This window comes from Lathyrus oleraceus, chromosome 5, assembly GCF_024323335.1.
Source record: "Lathyrus oleraceus cultivar Zhongwan6 chromosome 5, CAAS_Psat_ZW6_1.0, whole genome shotgun sequence".
NCBI lineage: Eukaryota > Viridiplantae > Streptophyta > Magnoliopsida > Fabales > Fabaceae > Lathyrus > Lathyrus oleraceus.
Window position 1 is genome coordinate 502,636,461 of NC_066583.1, and position 6,156 is coordinate 502,642,616.

General features: G+C 35.3%; 1 long non-coding RNA gene across 1 annotated transcript; it reads right to left on the reverse strand.

Annotated features, from left to right (window-relative positions):
* Positions 1-384: 384 nt before the first annotated feature.
* On the reverse strand, positions 385-1,967 carry LOC127085781 (uncharacterized). The gene is made up of 3 exons (XR_007789263.1): positions 1,699-1,967; positions 1,032-1,087; positions 385-713 (listed from the first exon to the last, which is right to left on the reverse strand). It is a non-coding gene; the product is annotated as an uncharacterized LOC127085781 (long non-coding RNA).
* Between the last annotated feature and the right edge of the window lie 4,189 nt (positions 1,968-6,156).

Genomic DNA, 6,156 nt, shown 5'->3' on the forward strand with positions numbered 1-6,156 from the left:
CAAGTCATGTTGCATTCTATTTTGCCATTCAAGTCCATTGGTCCTAGGTTTATAGTGCATCCAAGTCCATGAATCCATGTTTCATAAGTTCATTGGTTCATGATCTCCTATTTCATTGATTTCATTGTTTCATAATGCATTCTTGGTCCATTGTTCTCATGGTTCATTATGCATCCTTAGTCTATTAATCTTTGATTCAAGGTGAATTGTCCTAGTCCATTGGTTCATGTGCCATCATACATTCATAGTCCTTTGTTTCAAATGTTTTTATTCCATTAGTCCATTCAAAGATTCATTTCAAAGATTGATTCAAACATGGATTTATGGAAGGAAAAGTCATAACTTGAGAAATAAGGCAGTGTTCTTAGAATCATAAAAGAGTCATTTCCATTCAAAATATTGTCCATTCATTAACTTATTTGTCATTTACATTGTCTATACAAGAAAAATGAAAAAAAAAATACAGAGTTAACCTACAGTTGACTTTTTGGTCAACCACTTGACCAAAGTCAATTGATCTATTCTAATTACCTAATCCTAATGCCTACTTGAATTCCATATCATTTCCCATATTTCCATGTGATTCCATCACTAAATTTATTCATGAGCAACCACCTTTTGCACCAAGTTTTGTTTTTTGCCATGCCTTGAATGTTCACTTGCCAAGCCTTGTTTTTGCCATATCTTGAAGCCATGACCACAAGCCAACAATCCTGCATTGATAACATATTATAGCATCCAATCAATTAACAAACATTACACATTTATGATTCTAAGCATATATACATATTCATCATACCAACATTAGTCCTAAATGCATTTAATCCAAAGAAACATGATGCAAATCAAGCAATGCAAAGTTCAATTGGGCAAGCATACATTCACTTCAACAAGATTGTACCAACTGTTAGCAACATGGAATCGAGGCACAAAATCCATGTGAAACCTAAGCATTAACAACATATCATTCATGTAGCACTTATGAGTTTAAAAAAAATTGAATTGGATTAGGAAATTTGCATAATACACACCTGTCGTAGGAATGCAACCACATTGCTCACCAATCAGCAGGCCATCACCCTGGAACCTGCATCAACAGTTCATCACCAGGTAAGCTTATAACCTGAAAAACCTATAACCTGCATCAATAGGTCATCACCATGTTTTCCCTGCGGGTTGCCAAAACAACTCAAAACCTACAACTCGAAATCAGACCAGTTCAGCAGGTCGCCTTCAATCCATTAACACATGAATCATCCAATTATTACCCGCATCAACCAATCATAATTTGATCAATAACTAACATTTGAAATATAACCAACTTAAGAAAATCTAGGTTAACTAAAATCATCCCTAATTAAAAATCATAACTCCCAATGATTAACAGAGTCAAAAACTTCTAACCAACTTTTGACCTTGATGAGTTAACAGAGTTTGATATGTTAAGTCTCTCCCTCTCCTATAAATTGATCTCCATTTTTCCATTTTCACATCACCTTTCATTTTTGCTGATAAATCAAAAACTCTCATTCCCCCTCTATCTCAACTCTCTCAAATCACATATGTGTACCACACTTGAATCACACCTCTCACGATTCGATACCTCACTCTTAGATAACACGCGAAGAAGAAGAAACTTCAAAGCTAAGAAGAAGAATTCGAGTAGCATTAGATAGAATTTAGATCGAAGATTCGTACCTGAAGCTTGTTCAAACATCTTCATTTTCTCCAGTCTCAGGCCTTCATCTTCGGCAAGTAAGAGACATCTCTTCACCTTTTGAGGAATTAAATACCTAACCTTAGTGTTGGATTCAGTTAGAGCTTGAAAAATGGGGGGATGTGGTATATCTGATATTAATGTTTGGTGCTCCACTGCCTTCGGTGGTGAGCTCCGAAGCGGTGGAGGAGGCTGATGTTACAAGATGATGTTTGAACATGTGAGAAACGTGTAAAGTGTGAATCACATGTTATTTCTTGAGCTGAGCTTTCTCTTGCCTTCATAATGTCATTGGGCTTTTTCCTTTCCTTTGGCCCAATTGTTGCTATCTGCCCCTGTTTTTTCTTCTACACCTCCTCTGTTTTACAAGACGAATATGCTATGGGCCTTAAGCTTGGGCCTCTACACCATTTTCTCCCTGCACCCTATATTTTCAGTATACCCCTATTTTTAATTCTTTTATTTTTTGTTATTTTTATTGGGTTTTTTTTTTCATGATGCTTTTTAGCATTTATCTGTTTGGATTAAAATAGTTAAAGAATAACATTTGTTCTATCGAATTAATTGTTCATATTTTTAGAATTAATATAGTTCTTAGTTTTTTAGAATAAGTGATCATTGTTTTCTTAATCTTTTGGAATTAATTGAATATAATCATGTTCATCATGTTTATTAGAATTGCGATTCTTTTCTAGGTTTAATACTTTTAGATAATTAGTAATGCATCATTAACATAATCCTTTAGTTTTAGGTTAATTTCTAGAATCAATATTAGCATGATTTAATTAATTCATTAGGGTTTCTAGACTATCAATCCATTGTACATAATTTCATAAATGATTCTATCCCCATTAATTGAGTTGATCAAAGTTCACTTTAGGCAACCAAATCCTTTGACTTGTGCTCATTCCCTCAGTCTATTCAAGTGATCAAAAGTCTCTTGATCACTTGACACGACTTCAGACTTCTTGTCAATATAAGTCAAGCAATGTAGACAAGCTGGACTATTATTCAAGCACACCAAAGGTGTATCGACACTTGTCAATAATGATTCAAGTTGTGTGCCATGAGCCTTAAGTAATACATAAGGGGTGAGAGGGAGAATTCATATCCTCATTCTGAATATCTTTGGGTACGTGATGAATGACCCAGTTGCTCAGAGTATTCACCTCTATTCATAAACTTTAGTACAAGTCGAATCAAATGATTGTCAAGTCTCTTTCTCTACAAGAAACATTTCATCGTAAGAAGAAATAAGGAGAGTCTTCTTCAGTAGCTTTCTAGTTATGATGAGTATCACATGCCATGAGTCTTAAGTAGTGAAGAAGGGGTGAGAGGGAGCATTCCTATCCTCATTCTGAATATCTTTGGGTACGGGACAAATGACTCATTTGCTTAGAGTATTCACCTTTACTCATGGACTTTAGTGTGGTTCAAGTCAAATGAATGTCAAGTCGTGTGCAACATCAGCCTCATTTCTCATCAATGATATAATAATGTCTCATTTGGACCAAATACCATATTTATTTGGATTCCATGTATACTTTTTGGGCCAATAACCAATGCCCACCTTTGAACCAAGAGCTTTTTGTCTTGTATAGACACACATTTCCTTTTGTTTTACTTTTCTTGAAAGTCCCTATATAGGCAAAACCCTTTCTTTTTGGCCAATATGCCACATTTACTCTTTGGTTCAAATTAAATTACCCTACGGGTTTCAACAATACCATTTTATTTTGGTAAAAATTATACTTTTCATTTGTGTTTGTCTTGTCAGTCCTAGTTGCTTAGGCAAACATCTGTTTCAGTTTTAACCGTCTTAGTTCTATGAACCATGAAACTCTGAATTTCTCATTGCACAATGAGAATACGTAGGCACAAAAGTTCGAATCTTTGGCGACCATATTAATTATTATTCTTGCTTAGGGAACCATCCAGATCTTTCATCATCCATCATTCAATATCTTCAATACCTTCATTCATTCCCGGTGATATACTTTCTCTTTGAACCAAATACAATATTTCTTTGGGCTCCATATATACTTTTGGGCTAATAACCAATGGTTGCCTCTGAACCAAGAGCCTTTTTGTTTGGCTCATATAGACAAACCTTTCCTTTATTTTACTTACCTTGAAGTCCTTATATAGGATAAAACCCTTTATTTTCGGTCATACCATATATTGGTTCATGCTTTGTCCATACCATGTATTGGTTCATGCCATCTTTTCTCATTGGTTCAGACATACATACCTTATGGGTTCAAACGACATTATCCTTTGGTTCAAACCATACTTTTTTCACTTCTTTCATCTCCCACCTTTAGTTCTATGAAGTACAAAGCTCTGAATTCCTTATTGCACTATAAGGATACGTAGGCATGAGGGCCTTAATCCTCACTGAACACTTTAATAATTCTTTTCTTTTTCACTTTCTCTTTCACAAGTAATCCTTATATAGTAACACCCATTCGAGCATAGAACAATCAAAACACGGTTCCCGTTGAGTACAATGGATGTGATGGGTGATAATACCTTATTCTTTCATAACCGACTTCCTTACCCTTTTTCTCTTCCCCCGGGTTTTATCGATGTTTTTCCTTTCCTTCGAGAATAAATAATGTTCGATGATGACTTTGTTGTATCTTCGAGCGTGTGGTGCGCTCGGATATTTTTTGCGTAGTTTCACACCTCCATCTCTCTCATACTACGTAAAAGGTTTTTCAACCTTTCCTATTTTAGACATTGTTCTGCACAATAGATAAGAAATACTCAACACTTTAAAGTTCAACTTAAAGAAAAATCTACAGAAAATTTATATAATGAAAAAAAGAAGAAACGATTGTATCTTTAAAGTCGACAACTTATTTTTACTCCGCCTCCAACCTTATCGATAAACTAATGTTCATAAACAGACATCTCAAAAAACTTTCAACAAAATATTGAGTTGATGATGATAAATAAAGGGAGGCTCAAGAAATAAATGTTCAAGAGTTGAAAGACATTAAAAATTAGGTTCAATAAGATGAGGTGCATAAAATTTATTTTCAAGAGAGAGAAGTACAAAGGCATAACTTTGTTTATGGAAGTGCAAAAGAAATGGTAAAGGGAAGAAATATATTGTTATTTATATTTATATTACCGCCTCAACTCAACATTTTAATTATTTTCCTAAGGTTCATGTGACATTGTCTCAACCTTTAGATTCATCACAAAAACATATTCTCCAACAGACTGGACATGTGTCCCATCACTCCCACATCATCAAGATCATGTGGCATTTACCCATTCTTCTTCCCACACGCCTAATCATATACCATGAAACACTCAATCAACCTTTGGTCAAATTAAATAAAAAGAAAACATCACATTTTCAGGCGCTACAATAATTAGTCCCTAAGGTGGAAATAGGTCAGGTCAGGTCTGAGCATGGCCTAAGATAAATTTAAAAGGCCTAAGCTTGGCCAATGGTCTATTATAGGTTTTTTTTGTCTGACATGACATTTTTAAAAGTTTGGTCTGACCTAAAATCGTATTTAAAAGTATGTTTCACATTAAGGCTTTCAAATAGTCCACTTTACCTATGAAGTCTTATGGGTCGACCTATATATGCATATATAGACCGGCATATTTAGCCTAATTTCCAATATATATGCATATATACACCAACCCATTTTACCTATTTTTAATATATATGGATATATAAATCGATTTATAAGGTTTCATAGGCTTTTTTAATAGCCTAAGCGTGACATATTTAATTAAATAGGCTTTTAAAAAAAATATAAGCCTAGTCTATTTACTAAATAGGCCTAATCTTCCCTGATCTTAAATAGGCTAGGCTATAAGCCCCTGTAGACCGGCCTGACCTATTCTCATCCCTAGTTCTTATCCATATGTACCTCCCCCACTATCTCACAAGCAACCCAATATTGTCCTTCCATCTGCTTTGGACAAGTGTACTCTTCCAACCCATACCCCATCAAAATCAACTAAGGCAGAGACAAGTCACCCTCACTTTTTAGACGTGGGCCCCACCAAAATTTCTCATTTTCCCATGTTTCAAAAATTCCCCCCATCAATTATCCTCCACCATTGGATGCCTAACGGATACAACAAGACAACCATCAACGCGACAAGTGACAACAAACATTTTCCCTTCCAATCCAAGTCTTTTCCAACCAATCCCACATTGTTCATCTCTCACATAAAATCAACCAACATCTCAAATACCACATGTGACACAAGCTTCCTTAACACAAATCAATGACAATCCCATCTTACCCAATCCGAATGAGCCACGTCATCCAACCATCCCCACCAAAATCAAACTTCAGATTTCTTCTCCTCCCACCATGATGGGCCAGATGATTCACCTCTTTCTTATGGGCCATTTACTTCCCACTTGAACCAAAATCTTGAGGACATGAATTTTTTTAGGC